The sequence below is a fragment of the Uranotaenia lowii genome, chromosome 2 (genome assembly GCF_029784155.1).
Source record: "Uranotaenia lowii strain MFRU-FL chromosome 2, ASM2978415v1, whole genome shotgun sequence".
Lineage (NCBI taxonomy): Eukaryota > Metazoa > Arthropoda > Insecta > Diptera > Culicidae > Uranotaenia > Uranotaenia lowii.
In genome coordinates this window covers 22,961,493-22,979,222 of record NC_073692.1, presented here as the reverse complement: position 1 = coordinate 22,979,222, position 17,730 = coordinate 22,961,493, and the positions used below count along the sequence as shown (strand labels likewise).

Genomic DNA, 17,730 nt, shown 5'->3' with positions numbered 1-17,730 from the left:
CATTTTTGTCATTTTTGTCATTTTTGTCATTTTTGTCATTTTTGTCATTTTTGTCATTTTTGTCATTTTTGTCATTTTTGTCATTTTTGTCATTTTTGTCATTTTTGTCATTTTTGTCATTTTTGTCATTTCAAAAATGTTTGAGCTGTATAAGTTTTTATTAAAGAGAATTTTTTTTTTCACATAAACGCTCCCGATTATCAAGTATTTTTCCAACAGTACCAGTTGTTATTCATACTAAACGAAAAGTTGCTTTTGTCACAACTGCTCATTTTCAATTTATGCTCTAGCTTTTGAATAAATAATCAAAAACTAGCTGTAAAGGACCCTCGGACGGTAAATGGAGCGCCACTTTATAGATTTCAATCTCCAGCAGAGTCCGTAACTTTTCAACAAACCAAACCATAGAGAAAGTATTGAGCTCCTCGGCTTGTGTGGAAGTGGAAGTGGGGAATTTTATTGCAGATTTCATTCGATCAGTACTTCGCCTCACATCGGAACCGGAAAGGGTGGCAATCGGCAAAGTCGGCAAATCGTGAAGAGAGCCACTTTCCTGTGAACATGCTTCTACACTTTTTGTGCTCTTAGATTTGGTGGTGACTCGACAAGTTTTCCTACGTTCGAAACAAGAATTTCTCATTTCCTCGTTCGTTACATTCGAGGAAACATTCTTTGCTGGCAGCTGTTGTGTTTTGTTTCACCTTGCCAGCTTCATTTTGATCTTTGTTTTCCAAAGGTGAAAAAGCATGAATTTCTCACCTGGGCCAAAAATGCTGTGCGAATCTGTGCCGAAAAGGCAAAAAGCTGTTTTTATTTTGCCTTGTAATCAAAGGCGGAAAAACCTGGAATGTTCCCCACAAAAGTCGGTTCAAAGTTTTTTTTTTTTTCGTTAGAGGGGAGACAAACACCGGAATCGAAAACATTCCCTGGAGTCGAAAATCTTCCCATAAATTGTACCGAGATTTTTGTTGCCATTTGCGTGCGCTTTTCCCCGAACGGCTTTTTTGGAAAATTGTAACCATTGGGTTTTTTTTCGGTCCCCCGATTTGATTCTGGGGAGCTTTTCTCTGTTATTCAGATGGTGGCAAAACGAAAAGAGGAAATTGGGGCATCTAAACCGCACACTGACAGTAATAATCTGCGGAAGTCTAATGAGCTTCAATACCGGCCGCTTCTCCCGAATCGAAAAAAGGAGCTCCGACAAGGGTTTCCGGCAGGATTTTCTCGGTGCTGTGCTGAGCATAATGATGATGGCGTGATTCCGGGTACTTTCCCACGCCATCCAAGGATTTTTCACGCTCCAGAAGGGAGTTGAATGAAAAGGATGAGCTCGATGGAGCTTGAACGAACATGTATAATTCCGTAAGGTGGAATGTTTTGAAAGTTTTTTTTTCCCTTTTGGTGGGGAGAACATGTTCCGGAGGAGGTACAAATGAAAAGCGGAAGAGACAAATAGGGTTTCTTTGGGGAGTATTTTTCAGGGCACAAAATCCCTAGGGAATGTCGAATCAAGCCGAAGTTGATCCAAACAACAAAGACCCATTTGAAGTGACGAATTTGGGGCATCGTAATTTGTTTTAAACTTTACAAATCGCCTATCGTTTAAGACTTGAGGCAGACGATTTAGACCGGCATGGAAGGTGGGAGATTCAAAATTGATTACAGCCTCTTATGGTAGACCTCTTTACTGAGTAAGGCCTTTGCTGACTATAAATGCTTCTCTTTAAATTCGTTTGATTTTGCTTTAAAAATCAGGCAATACATTTTATAACTAGCATTTATTCCTTCTTCTAGCTTGAACGGAACAAATCGTAAAAAAATAGAAGCTTAACAAAATGATGTAGCTTTTATAACTTTCAATGCCCGGTACTCTAATGATCTTAAACAATTTCGTGAACCCAAAATGCAAGGAGAATATTTGAAGCATTTATTACAATTAAAACATTTATTGTCATCTTGTGAAAGAAGAATGTGTACATATGACAACAAGAATGAGTGGGTTATAGCTTTATTCACTAAAATAAGAAAAATGATTCGCGATTTCGTTTTACTAACAACAATCGAAATACATACAATTATGAATGGGCTTGTGATATAGCTCAGTATGCAAGTCTGTTGTCTCCTGAGCCGATGTCCGCGAGTTCGAGCCCAAGAGTAAACATCGAACACAGTTGTACCGGATAAGTTTTTCAATAACGATCCGCCAACTGTAACGTTGATAAAGTTGCGAGTGCCATAAAGATGGTAAAACGACTATAATCGAAACAAAAAAAATACAATTATGAATAATTTGAGGTGAAAAAAATCATCCCGACCGAGAATTGAACTCCAGCCTTCCGAAATCACTCTCAATCACTTTACAACAAGGCCAACTCTTAAGTAAAATGATTGGAGCAAAGCTGTAGCACTATAATAGATCGGACTCCAGTTATCCTATCTATAACAATTTTATGTTAGCTCAACGACTATATAATATATTAAACGTTATATATATTCGGTTTAAAAAGAGTTAAGGTAGATTTGCTAGACAATAAAATGCACTTTGAGTTTTAACCTTTCTTTACAATTAAAAAAAGGATGATTAGCCGATTAGGGTAGGGTTGCCACCCGTCCCGCTTTTTCGTTGAATTTCCAGCCGTCCCATTTTTTCTGAAAATCTCGCGTTTTTTTCCTGAAAAACTTTTACAAAGCTAACTGACTTACACCGAAAAAAATTTAGCCCAGGTTTCTATTCATTGGCTCCACACAAAAAAACCTTTGAAATATGTCCTCATTCTCAAAATAAGCAACATTTTCCAGAGTTTGTATAACACAATACTAAATACCCCTAATGTTACAATAAGATTTTGAAACATCTAAGCGTTCTTGAAGCACGTTCAACCAAATGCAATGTAAGTAAATAACTTGAGTTTGATGAAAATATTGTTTAAGCTGCTTCCAAATGATTATAGATCATAATTTTTCGACGGAATCTAAGTTAAATTGCCTTTTATCATACACCACCTTTTTCGACTCAATTGTACAAAATATTTAGTAATGGAAAATTTCTTGAATTTTTAAATTTTTAAAACATTTTTGAAATATTTTTTTATAGATTTTTTACGCGGTCCAATCCGCCGTTGATATGTATGACTTGCAATATTTTGTTTTAAAAAAAGTGTTAATTTGCGAGAACTATGAAAAATAACCGTGCTTATGGCAAAAAACCCGTGTTGATAAAAATCATGTAAGAAAATCCTTAAAAAAATCATCCGCGTTAAAAACAAAACCTCAGTGTGCTTTCTATGAATAACTTTAGCTGATGGTATACGAATAAGTTTGGCTATACAATAGAGTGCCTCAAATGTCCCGACTTTCAAAAAAATTATGCGCTGCAGGATAAAATTGATCTTAGACCTAGTATAAGATCTCATGCCAAATTTGGTTCCGATCGGATCACGGGAAGGGGTCGCTAAACGAGCGTTAAGTTTGTATGGGATTTTGAGTCATTTTGCTCGGAAGAAACATGAAAAACCAGTGTTTAATCAATAACTTTGGTTTTCTTTGACCGACTTCTTTCAAAAACAGCGACAATATGTTCGACCGCTCCGACTCATTATCAGTAATTGGAGCAGTCTACTACCTATACAATTAAGCTTTTTTTGAATATTCCTTAAATGTCCCACATTTTTCAACTATGTCCCGTTTTTATTAGTATAATTTCTCGAGTTTTTCTGATCTGGTAAGCCTACACTCAGGCGAATTCTTATTATAATTTTCATAAGATGCGTCTTATGAACCGCTTTTTAGAGTGTAAAATTGATTTTCATAAGAGTGTTATGAAATTCTTCCAATTTTCAAAGTCAGTTCTTATGAAAAATAGAAGAAGCGGCATTGTGAAAAAATAATGAACACATTACTTACACCAGTCGTTATTTTTCATCGTCATACGAGGCATCAAACAGTAGTGAAGCCAATATAGTTTTCCTAAAAGTTAAAGTGATTTTCTTAATCTAAATGGTAAGTTTGTAAAAGTTGACATTATTGATAAACTCAAACACATTTTTTTGTTCACTTTTCAGCATGTTGAACGGAAAAAGTAAAAATTCAAAGGACCTGATTGTAGTGGCCAGTCGACCCGTTGTCAGATGCCGGCTGAATAATTTTGTTGGAATCGGGTGTTTGTGTGCTGCTGATAGTGATCATGATGGAACAAATTAGCTAGAAACTAAATAAAATGTTTTTAACATCAATTATCTTGAGTTATTTTCATCAAACAAGACATTTTCTTTTCCATAAGACCCTCTTATGAAAAGCAACAACTTCTTATTGAAGTAAGTGTTCATCTGAAGAATTCATTCGTGTCATAAGATAATCTTATGAATTTCATTGATTTTTCTTATGGCGCCAGTTCATAAGAGAATCTTGTGGCATACTTAATAGTATTTTTCTAAGTGTAGGTTAGGATCATATAGACCCGGAAAATTATTTTCATTTCTTTGGTGTCTTAAAGGGGGGGGGGTAGGGTCTAACGGGTATAAAAAAAAACACCATTTTCACGATTTTTTTCTAGAGCTATCGTTCAAACAAATGTATTCAAATTTTTTGCATTATAAAAAGCATTGTTAAAAGAACATTAAGTAATTTTTTCGTAGAAAATATTGAAAAATGAGCCGGTGACGGAGCATTTTCGAGGATGCTTTTAGAAAACAGGATTTGCGGTGGACACTGTATCTCAGCACAGAATCATCTGAAGTCAAAAAATCAGAGCAAACTATTTTTAATAGATGTTTTTCTGGACCCCAACGTTTTTATTTAACTTAAAAAAAAATTTATGAAATTTTTGTGGCTGTTTGAAGTAAAAACTACGATTTTTCACGAAAAAATCAGCCATTTTTCACCTGTAAAATCTCCCCAAAGTAAAAAAAAAACAAAAAAGAAAAACGTTGGGGTCTGGTATTTTATACGTAGAAAATATGTTCCAAATTTTAAAAGAATCGGATAAGTAGTTTTCAAATGACGATGTCCACGGACTTTAAAAATGTGCTTTCGAGAAAAACGCGTTTGAAGTTTCTGCTCTTGCTTTCTTGCAGTATAAGATAGGAGGAGATAAAGGCCTATAACTTCTACAGTTTTGCTTCAATTGACTTGAAAATTTGACACAACATTCTTGAAATGTTTTACAATAAGAAAATAAAAAATAAAAAAATCGATTTTTTGAAAGTGTTAGACCCTTTTCCAACCCCCCCCCCCCCCCCCCCCCCTTAAACTTCATTCCGGTTGAAATAATGAAATTTCACAATGTCAGCTTAACTTTGACTGATTTGAAGGTTCATTTAAAGTTAAAAAAAAGTATTGGTTTCCGTTGTCATATATCATGAAAGAAAATTTAAGAAAAAATAAAAAATCATTGATTTTCTTCTTGATTTGATTTGAAATTCGTTTATTTGGAAGGGTGCCGTGCGCTATACCGATTAAGCACCCTTTTATCGATAGTACTATGTTACAGATTATATACAGGGTTTTTTTTTAACTGTTAACATTAAATATCCTTTAAAAGGCCTGTCAGCGTTAAAAATTTAATCACTTTGTCCTCCCTGATAGCATCATAAGTAAGTATAGAACCAATATCGTCTTCTAGCTCTACCTCGTCGCGTTCAGCTTGATGTAACCGGCATTCAACCAAAATATGTTCGACCGTCATTCTTTCTCCACAGGACTCGCAGGTGCCACTGGTCCGTTCTATGTAGCAGGAGTGTGTTAGTCGAGTATGACCAATTCGGAGTCTCGTCAAGGTGCGTTGCTCGTGTCTGTTATCGCGATCTTTCCACGCACAAGGAGTTGGTTTCGATTTCAAAATAAACAGATCTCTCTCGGATAAGAAGTGTGCGTTCCATTTAGCCCAAATTATTTCGTTGAACCAACGGACAGCGTCCGGTGCTGGGATTTCTTCGGTTAACAACTCCCCACTGCGTCCGGCATTCGCCAGGATATCCGCCTTCTCGTTGCCGGGAATACCGCAATGGCCTGGTACCCAGCATAGTTTAGTTTGCGTGTGTTTTAGTGCTGATCTTGCTTTTAGTATCCAGGGGTGTGAGGATCTTTCGGAACAGATAGCTTCAATGCAGCTTGCAGAGTCGGAAAAGATGATTTTCGACTTATTAGAGGGGAGCTCGATGGCCGTTAATAAGGCGAAGGCTTCTGCCGAAAATACGGAGCATTGCTCAGGTAAACGTCCTTGGATTTGAATTTCTTCGCTGTAGCAGCCAACACCTACAGTACCGTCCTGAGCGGCAGAACCATCGGTGTAAATGGCGAGATGATTTGGGTAGGTTGTGGTAATCAGGTGGTTGAACAGCGCTCTTGCTTTAGCAGGAGGATCACCAACACGGAAAGCATTTTTCAGGGTCAGGTCAGGTCGTGGGCATTGATCATACCAGGTAGACGATGGTGGTTTGTTGGCAATGAGTGGAAAAACTTCGGTTATTTTGTGGGATCTTTCAAGCAGTGATCGGGTAAGATTTCGACAATTAGCTAGTAAGTTTGATACTTTTCGGAGTAGAACTTTTTTGGTTTCATAGGGAAAAGGGAGCACGCCAGCTTCAGCCATGATTGAGAGTACGGGGCTTGTACGAAAAGCACCAGAGCAAAGTCGTATCCCAGTATTATAAACAGGTTGGAGGATTTTGATGATCGGTTCCCCTCCAATGCTAACGATGCCCCACCCATGGAATATTTTGGGGAGCACCGTGGCTTTGAATATCGTCAGAAGCGTCTTTCTGTTTCCTCCTGACTTTTTCTGGCCAATAGCCTTGAGGATATTCAGTCGAGTGTTAATATTCTTTTTCAGCTGCTTCGCGTGGTCAGTAAATCTGAGCCGTCGATCAAAACATATTCCTAGAATATCGATTGTCGGGTCCCTACTTATTTCGTTCCCGTTGATCGATATAGGGCCAGTCTCATCAGGATGTTTACGGCATTTGCAGAAGTGGGACCATTTGCTCTTCGGACCAGATATAGTCATTCCAGACTCTTGAGACCATTTCACCGTTTCATTGATTGCGGTTTGGAGATTTTTCGTCGCTTGTTTTGGGTTTCGGTGAATGGCAAGAAGCAAGATATCATCAGCATATGTCATGATATGTGCGTTAGAGGAAATGGATTTGATGACCGAGTTCATTCCAACTAAAAAAAAGGGTAACAGCAAGCACGGATCCCTGGGGTACTCCTTGTTCCTGCTTGTACTCCTGAGAGTATGTTCCTCCTATTGCCACCTTGAAGATTCGATTTTCCATAAAGTCCTCACATGCGCTCAATATTCTGTGACTAAAACCCCACTGACGAAGTTGTCCGCTTATGACATTTTTGGGGATCGAATCATACGTCCAGATCAACTTTGAGGCGATTTCAGGTGATGCGAGGGAAACATCGATGGCAGAGGGCGATTGGTGGTGGAAAGGTTGTCGGGTAATTTCTCCGGTGTTAAGGATAGCTAGGTCATTTTTGAGGATAAGCTCCAGGAGAGAACACCCTCGGGAGTCGGTTTTATCGCAGCCCCAAGCATGGTGGTGAGCGTTGACGTCACCCAGCAGGATAATTGGAGGAGGAAGCGTCTTTATCACTTTTTGTAATTCTTTTATTTGTTTTTCATATTTCGTGTGGTGGTCAAGGTATAGAGAGACGAAAGTGGCGGAAAAGGGGTACTTGGTCTTTACAGCTACTATTTGAAGAGTGGTATCCAGAGCTATAGGTGAAGGCCCAACGTCGTGACGAACTGCAATGCCAACTCCGTTACCTGGGGCTCCAGTGTTTCCAGGTTCCTTGCTTTTCATTTCCCATAGATACGTGTCTTTGAGTCTTTTAGAGAGAAACCCAGTTTGTTTTGTTCGTGTTTCCTGTAGGGCTATTATTGTTGGGGGATTCTGTAGAATTAAGAGTTCTAGCTCATGTCTATGGGCCCATAGACCATTTACATTCCATTGTACAGCTAATGGGAAAAAGGTGTTCACCGGGGAGGATGATGAAGAACAAATATTTTGGGGATTTTCGATCATTATGACATCTGTAATATATTGAACTCCACGGATGATATACTGGAGTCATCCCGGGTTTTTATTTATTGGGAACAATTTATTGTTCTTGAAAATCATTGTTTTTTTTACTGTAGAATTATCATATATGTATTAAAATGGTCTGATCAACTATTTAATCTATAAAACCATGAAAACCAATGGAAACTTACTTAATTTTATTTTTTTTATGTTATATTTATCACATGAAATACCGTGAAATTGCAGAAATTTCCATAAACATGGATTAAATGTGCAGATTTTAAATTCTTGAATGAATTGAAATGTCATATTTGATTTCGTAAAATATTATTCATAAAATCAATTCAACATTTCAGAATAGTTGAGCTGAGAGTAACAAAAAGCGTAAAGTAAAAGTCGATATCCCTCAGATTTGGTTCTCAAATATATTGAAATTCTATTATTTAATAATAGAATTGGTCACCCTATCAGTCTCTGCATTATAATTTTATCACTATCGGTCGGAATTAAATGTAATTGAACAGAACGGCAAATTTTTTTTTCATCAAGATTCCTTGCGGATGAAATTCCAACATGTGGAATTCATTTTCATGGAAAGAACAAGCAACACTGACGAATGTTCCGTCCAATTTTCATAAATAGAAGTTTGACAAATAAGTTTTTGGTTTTCAAAATTTTTTTGTTCACTGCCCTCTTTGACTGAATTTCCGAGCTCACTGCCTCCTTAGCCAAAAGTTTGGCATTAGATACCCGTTTAAATTTTTGAAATAATATTCATGTTAATTTATGTATTTATTAATTTATTTCTGGAGTCTTTGACTATTGTCATACAGACTGATTGTTTAAGATTAGCTTATAATTAAATTACATTGCAATTAAGTTAGGTGACGTCACGGATTGCACATTTAAACTTAGATTTTGTAACATGATAGTCAAACAAGTGAGAAACAGCATTGAAAACTTCACAACATCGAAAGAGTGGGTGATTTTGTCCGAAGACAGTCCTGCTTCTTGGCAGCCAAAACATGGTTTGATTACGCAGTCGGCGTGCTGGAACGTAGGTATATGTTCAATCTCTGAAGCAATTGCAATCTCTGAAGCAACGGCATTTGTCAAGATATCGTAAACGAAGGTGCGCTGTAGAAAAATTCTTCTTTGAATATGATGGCGACAATTCATGTGCGTGGAAAAAAGATTAAAATTTACTAGTATCATATCATTTTGCTTCAAAATTTCACGAGAAATGAAAAATCAATGTACGCTTCGTATCTAAAAGTTTCAATAAAAAATTTTAATTTTTTTCTGAGCGAAAAAAAAATTCAACATTGACATTAAGAATGGCTTTAGCAAAATTTCTCGCTCATTCTTAGCATACTTTCAGATGGCTGAGAGGCAAATTATATTGAAAAATACACTGGTTGTCTATTTAAAAATTTTGAATTTTTGAAATTTTCAATTGAAGATGTAATCATTTGACTAGGGTTTTTGAAAACAAAAATCATTATAATTATTTAATGGAACATGCTCTACTATGTCCCAGCAAATCGCTGATTTACTATGTATTCCACGTACATTTTGTGTGAAAAACTCTTGAAGAAAAGTGATTTCTACAAATTGCATATGATTTTTTATAACTCAAGTTCATCTAGTTACTTCAAAAACATTATTTTTAAGAACCACATTCAAACCCACAGAACAAAACTGTGTTGCAAATACGCACCTGGAAGTCGAACATACCCGAAAGCAGACGAAGACCAGGATCACACAACGTTACACGTTCACTCTTTAAAACTTTAATATGTGTGACCAACTCAGTGTTAATGAATCACGTTATGAATCTTTTTTTTATCAAATTTAAGCTTTTTGGCCATGATAGCATTGGACACGAAAGCTCAAATCTTAGAAAAAAGTATAAATCTGAGAAAAAAAAGCATAAAGCCGACAAAAAAGCTCAAATCTCAGAGATGTTCTCCACACGGCTTCTATGATATTGCATGATCCTGTGGAAGACCCAAAACACACCTTTACTTATAGACACTTTGACTGAAAAGATAATCATAATAAAAATTTAAAAAAAAATGAAAGTTGATTTTTTGTGCTAAATTTACTCTCGAAAAATAATTTTTGACTTTTTTGTCACTTTCAATTAAAATTGGCCGTTTTGAAATATAACTAAATAAACCCATATTTTTTCTAACTACGCCAATTTGATGTCCCATCATCCTTAAAACTTTTGAAGCATAAGGCGTAAGATAAACTGTGAATATAAGTTTTTTAGAAGCCATTGAAGTTGAAAATTGTTGCATATTGCCCCGTTTGACGGTAACGAGTGCATGAGCCGTAATAAAACATACCCATCAAAAGCATATTCTAGCGAGTTCTGTATGATTTTGTAACAGAAATCATAGTTTAGATTCTCCTCATTCTATGTGCCGAAAATATTGTCTTATTCATTTTTCTCTGTTTGGTGACACTTTATTGAAAGTGTTTTAAAATTTACACTGTGATAAAAAAAAACTTAGATTGTAAAATTTTCACGACACAGGGGTATTTTAAGGAATTCTTACTGGCCATGGCCAATCCCAGCATTCAAAATAAATTGGTTATATTTTGCTAACAAAAAATGTTATAGATTCTTCAAAACACGAGTAGCGCGTATTAGCCACAAGGGGCGTTATATTAACTTTCCCTTTTCGTGATCCTCTCTTCTCCCTAACTTTGGAGTTGTCAGCTATGATTTTTAATGAGTAAGCCGTAGTTCACTCGTTTCTGTTTACTGCTTCCAGAATTTTTGACTTTCTGCTGGATTCCACCGACTCTATTCGGTGAAATAAAAATACTTCAAAAATTTATTTGTAAAATTTTTGAAATTCTTCACTTTTGCCTGTGAAGCGAAAAACATTTTCTGATATTATTCAAATCTTTCTGAAGATTAATAGATTTACAGTCTTAAATCAACAAATAAATTAAATGAACAAAAATCTATATAGGGGAGAAGCGGGCTATATGCGCCTATCAAGCAGAATATTGATTTAATCAATTATTACATCGAATATGTGTACAAACACTATATAAACATGAGCAGACATCTGTTTTCTATACATTGGAGTAATTTTCATGTTGAAATCTCCTTCCGTTTTTGAGAAATCGATTTTTTACAACTGTTGTCAAAATTGCCGAACCTCAAACCGTGCGGGTTAAATGCGCCTATTTATGTTTTAGGCAAAATTTCAGTTTTTTGGCAAAATGTTCGTATAATTTCATTGGTAATGCTAGAAACTGATAACTTTCATACGACAAGGCTGAAGTTTTATTAAAATCTGTTTCTTTTACTATTCTATAGAATAAAACAAAAGTTAGGGTTGCCATACTATGGAAGTAGTTCATCCATAAAAAAAATTCTATCTAATCTGTTTTGAGGTCTTCAATTCTCTCTAAAGGTGTTAATAAGAGCTTGAATTCGAAGTTTTAATGATAAAAATCATATATTTAGTCTGTTTAACCTGTTATTTCAGGATAGCGGCATTTTACAAACATAATGGGGGCATACAGAAATACTCTCTTATTTTACTTTCCTATCATTATGAAACCATCACAAAAGCTTAAATTTGTTTTACTTCTAAGGTTTATTTGAATAAGAAACAAAAACCACCCAACTTTTTGTTTTGAGCTTCTTCACGTATAATTTTTAAAAGTAAAAATATTAGATCAAAAGGTATCAAAGTATGAATTTTTATTTTATTTTTTTTTTTTTGAGTTGGTTTATTCATAAAATTCTTTCTTGCCTTATTTTCAAAGCGTATCATCTTCAAATTGCATTGATTAGATGTGTTGTCTTGTCAGAAATTTCGTCAACCGGCTGTAGGCGCATTTAACCCGATACGCCCATTTAGGAAACCTTTCCCCTAATCTTGCCTCAATGCTCTCCTGAGCTTTCCCAACGCCCTCCAAAATTAAAAACTTGGCTAACTGCCCCCTAGAAAGCTCTCAACGCCTTCCTGGAGGCAGTAGGGAACACTAGCGGGAGCATAAGCGGTATCTGTGGATATATTTTTGAAACCTATTTGACAACTCCAGTTGACGGTATTGGGCACCCTAAAGGAAATTACATTCATTGCTGGCACCTGATGTCTAACTGTTTTCACGAGTCCTCACGAAAAACGTCCGGCTCTTTTCAGCAGCGACTTCAAATTCGCTGCTTTTACAAAATGGTACCTAGCTATCTGCTGGCTGATTACTATGCATAGGTAGCTCCGTTCGAGTTGATGGCCGAGACCAGACGCCTTTTCACGCCGACCGTTCGGAAGAAAAGCCCATCAGAGGATAAAGATTTCATCCGCTCTTGGGACCATGAGAGCTCAGGAGGACTGTACCGAAACTTTCCCGGAGTGTTCGAGCAGATTAATTCGGCTTCACGGTGGCATAAAATTAGGGAATGATTGAAATTACAAATTGGATTTTAGTTTTGTTTCAAACGGATTTTCGGAAGAGGGCTTTCATCGAACGGGGCCGGTTTGAGTTCGAGTCGATCCTCAACGACCGGGGTCTATCGACGAAAGAGCAAAATTAATAATTCATACCAATATCGGTGGGTGCTGAGACTTTGAGGAATTTTTGTTTGAGATGAAACGGAATCGGTGGGTGTGGAGGATGTGGAGGATGGATTGTGAATTAGTCGTACGAATGGAATAGACGGTTTTTTCTTCTCTTTTCGTTGCTATGAAATATTCATTGATTAGTGGTAACAAATTCTGAAGCAACCGGTAGCGAAAAAATTCCAGCTGTACAAATTTTGCCGAAAGAATGGAACGTGGGAATAATTTATGCAGCACTGTTTAACATTTATTCATTACTTACATTGGATGCGGAGACGATAATTATCTGAAAAAGAGAAAAAAATGTAAGAAAATGATTCTCAATTCATAAGGGTATTTTAAGAGTATTTTACTAGAAAAAATTCAGCGTTGGTCGCTTAACGAGTATAAAGTACACTCAATTACTCAAACTATGAACAAGAGACTTTCAAAGGAAACTATTTAGTCCCACTATACGCGAACCTTGGAACGATACTCCTTTCGAAAGGATGGATGCAGTCTGCAAAACCACTAGCAAGCTCAACTTCCCCAACTGGTCATTATTCATTCAATTTCCGGAATGGTACAAAAGAACCCACGAGAATCGACAGTATTTACCCTCTCGTTTCACGCCCGGCACTACGATCTTGGGGACTCGAATGAGCAGCCAGCTCACTTCGTTTCCTTTCAAATTGAACTGAACGAGGAATGGTTTTTTCCCATTTTGCTGCGTTCTCACCGCAAAAAATAATACCAAAAGTTATGTCGAAAAAACCACTTGTTATGCATTCTTCCGCCGCGTGCCGGAGATTCCATCTCGCTTTTTCACCCATACATTGGCAAAATCGTCCATTTGGGACGGTTACGAACTTCACCGTTTTTCTTCCTGTGGCTACGGGAAATTGAAAGCTTGATTTGGGTACTTTTTTTCCTCCATCACGAATAAACGAAACCATGAGAGGAAACATCGAAACGGGAAGGGGATTATAATATGAGAAGCTCATTTGATTCAGAGCACCCCTAGCGGCCCCTGCAGTTGATGTTGTTCGTCGTTTGGATGAAAATGAAATATTACATACCCTTTGCGACTGACTTGTTTATGATTCCCAAGACGGACCTCGGGAGAGCTTGTTTGGCTGAGCCAGTCAGGCAGCGGCACCATCTGGTTGGAGCGCTTTTTTTGCTTGTATTTTATGGATATTGCATTCCCATGAGTAGTCGCACCAGCCAACATCAGAAGCTCTAAACGAACGAGCGAACGAGCGAACGTTGAGGAGCAGCAAAAATGAAGGATGCCAAACCGAAGTCGCTTTTTGTTTCCGAAGACGAACATTATAATACGTGATGGTTCTATCGAGCATAAACTCCGATTTTGGAAGGGTTCAACACATGTTAGTGATTCTGTGAAGGACTTTCCACAATTAAAGTTCACAGTTGTAAATTTCTTTTTTCATGGTTTTCTATAAAGTTCACTAGCTCACCCGGTGTGCTTGGCTACACTTTCCAAAAATAAATTAAATTTGTTTAAATATTTGAAATTTAGTTTTATTTCCTAGGCAGCATTTTAAACCAAATTTCAGTATAATTCAGAAGCAAATGCTTTAAAAAAAGATCTGCAACTGGAGTTTCAAACTTCAGTACTAAGATGATGAAATAATATTTTCTTAAATTTGATCTCTAAATTTCATTTTCAAAATCTGTAACTTTTACTCTATCATCAAAAACTTCATAGAGTTTATAATGATGTCAAAATATATGTTTTAATGATATGGACTTCCAGCTCTTCCCGTTTCCAATGCTCACGAACTACTATAAAATCTTTTTTAGTATCATTTCGCTTTATTTGATTGAAACCCAATTTATTTATTAATATGTTATTTGTATGGTTAATTTGATGACCTTCATGTCCGAAATGTATTATGACAGAATCATAAGATTTTATTTGAATTGTTCCTTAAAATTTAAAAATTTCAATATTTTACCATCCATTGAACTTTTTAGGCGATCTCAATAAGGTTTACCTATCCCAAAGAAATCTATACTAAATAAATGCATTGCTAGAATGGAAAATAAATAACAATTCTATTATGAAAACCATGCTAATTATTCCACTTTACGCAATTTTAAGGGAGTTTTATTGAGATCTATCTACCCATGGGTTCACACCTCATGCTTTCCATTTTGTTGGTATGATACGCATAGGTATTTACAGACGCAAATTGGTAACACCTATGAATTTTGATACTCAAAATATGCTTTACAAAATCAATGTTTTATATGAAACTTTACTGTAACTATAAACAATTCCCGTGAGCGTGATTGAAGGCTTATTGATATTACCTTGATCGGCCCCACGGCTTTTCACTGAAGCTCTATCACATGGTCAAAATGGTCCGATCAGCAATTTTTTTTTTCTTTTTGATATGAGTTTAACCCGTTAAGGTCATTCTTCCTCGGCCGATCAGCAATGATCGTTAGGCCTATTATTATTTCCAAGAACCTTGATTAATAACCTTAATAATTCAGCTCATCTTTAGAAGTTTTCGAGAAGTCTGTTTTTGTATAAATTTGAAAAAAATAAATATTCGGCCTATTCGGCCTATTCGGCCGAATACCTAGTTCAACTATTCGGTGAGCCGAATATTCGGCTTAACGGTTTTTTGGCGATATTCGGCGCCGAATATTCGGCCGACCGAATATTCGGTACATCTCTACTAATTTCCTTCATAGGCCTCAATTAACACAAGCAAATCGCAACAAATTTTAGTATTTGCTTCAAATTCAGAGCTTCTGAATTCTTGATTTTGTTTTGAATTTGAATGAAATGAAAAATTTGGAAAAGTCATACAGGGGGGTGAAAATGGTTATAACACTGAAATACTTGAAATATTTGTTCTGCTTTCATCATACATTTATTGCCTTCAATTGCAAAATAAAAAATCAGATTCTGAATCACAGTTAATCCACCATTCAAATATGAATTATAAACTTAAAATTAATAAAATATATTATGAAATTCAAAAACAAAAATTTAAATTTTAGATCTGATATTATTTAATTCTGTTTTAAATGTATTACATCAAACATTAATGTCTGGATGACTGTGAAAAAAATACAAGTACTGCCAAACTAAAATCGAATATAAATATTCATAGTAATCCGATCAGGAGAGCATGTCAAAACAATAACTAAAACATATTTCAAGGAGATATTTATATATTTCTTGGATAAAATTTGGATCTCAAGGTTTTCGACTATAAGTTTCCTAAAACTGGGTAATATCTTATTTTGATTGAATTTCTCGAACAGGATTGAACTCACTTTCAACGATAAAAAATTTGCTTCAAATTGTTATAAAATATTATGATCATATCTTATTTTAATATGCATACAACATTCCATAAAACACGGACATCGAAGTCAACGGCCCAAACCGTGCTTTAATGAAATTCGCTCAACCCATTCATAAAAATGAATTCAATTTTTGGGAAACCAAAAATGGAGCATGGTTTAAGCAAACTATGTGAGTTATTGTCTAGAAATTTTACTCAAAGCATTCATATCTTGACGAGTTATAATTATGTAAGATTTTGTTCTGCCCAATATCAAGCTATGCTATCTGAATGAGATATAATCTTGATTTGAGCATATCAAAAACTGATATAATTAAGCTTTGATCGTATAGACTTTTTATATGATTTGAAATATTTTGACATCCTACGAGTACTGAATTATAACTCATATTGATAGAAAAAAATTGAGTATCAAAATATCTCATTTTGATATAATTTTGATTTTTCCTCCTGATCGGGAAGAGTTTAAATTAAAAAAAAAACCTTTCAAGAGATTTCAGCAATAATAAATCGAAGAAAGAGATTACGTTTTATGACTTTTGCGTTTCCTATGAGTTTTTAGTGCCAAAAAGGAGCAAAAAAGTATTTATATCAGCTGTTTCAGGAATTGGTGTTGCAGATAGAGATTCAAAAATTCATCTCTAGAACGCAAAATCTGCATTCAAAACTATAACACAAGAAAATAAAATTCACATTTTCCGAAGTGCAAAGAATTTGAAACTGATTTCAACTTATTTAGGAGCTCTAAATGCATATTTGTATTATTTTATCAGCGTTTTTTTCCGGTATAAATTTTGAAAATACAAGGCTCATTGGAGAAATTTGTGCACTTTTAGCAAAAGTGTAAAATATCAAAAAAAAAATTAGAAAAAAAGGTATAAACCTAATGATTAATTTTCATAAAGACTGTGAGTAATTTACCATGAGAAAAAATTATAGGAGTAAGTATCTTTCCCCATTTTGTAAAATACGAAGATTATCTAGACGAAATCTGTATTGTTTATTTTCGGGAAGTTGTAACTTCTTAGCATTCTTCTCTCTGACCTGCATCGTTGAATAAATAAAGGATAATGAAAAGATTTACCATATTTTTTGTTGTTCAGGTTAGTTACTTCATCAATTATCATTCATCGATTTCACTCTGAACTGCTAAGTTTTAAAATTACTCAATGCCAGAAAATAAGAAGGGAAAAAATAGACAAAAAAATCGAGTTTAAGACGCAAAAAGCTTCTAAAATCAGTTTGCCACGGTTTTAATTTTTCCCTTGTGAATTAAAACTTTCCCCTTAGCATTCCACTATTTTTTCGGCAACAAGGCATTCTACCATGCAAAACAGTCAGAAGATCTTTTAGCGATTTTTAACCACCACTCCTGGATTTCTATAGATCTACAGCAATTATGTCACCGATACTGCTTTCAGCTCATCTACACAATAATATTGAAATTTTAATTAAAAATTTAGCTTAAGTTTTGATATTCTTAATCTGAAGGCTTGGCTATTTCAATTGCAAATGATTGAGACTGTTAACTAAAGAAGAGTATTAACATTCAGAATTAACCCTTCATTTCATTATTTTCTTCATAATTCAAAATTATTAAAAAAAATTGGTAATTATGTGGAGGTGAACAAAGACTAATCACTTTTGTTTATTTGTTGTAATACAATTTAAATTGAAAATTTTTGATGAAAACTTTAAATTCAAGAGCAAATCAAATAAAATTCGGTTCCAAAATTTAGAAACTGATTTTGATAATCGGTTTCTTCTACTTAA

General features: G+C 35.3%; 1 protein-coding gene across 10 annotated transcripts in view; it reads right to left on the bottom strand.

Annotated features, from left to right (window-relative positions):
- LOC129744023 (uncharacterized) overlaps positions 1-17,730 on the bottom strand; it is a 724,779-nt gene that overhangs the window by 681,685 nt on the left and 25,364 nt on the right. For all 10 annotated transcript variants that reach the window (XM_055736329.1, XM_055736331.1, XM_055736338.1 and 7 more), the window contains exon 2: positions 12,888-12,911. The gene's annotated coding sequence lies outside the window, so the exon portion shown is untranslated. The remainder of the gene's footprint in view (positions 1-12,887; positions 12,912-17,730) is intronic.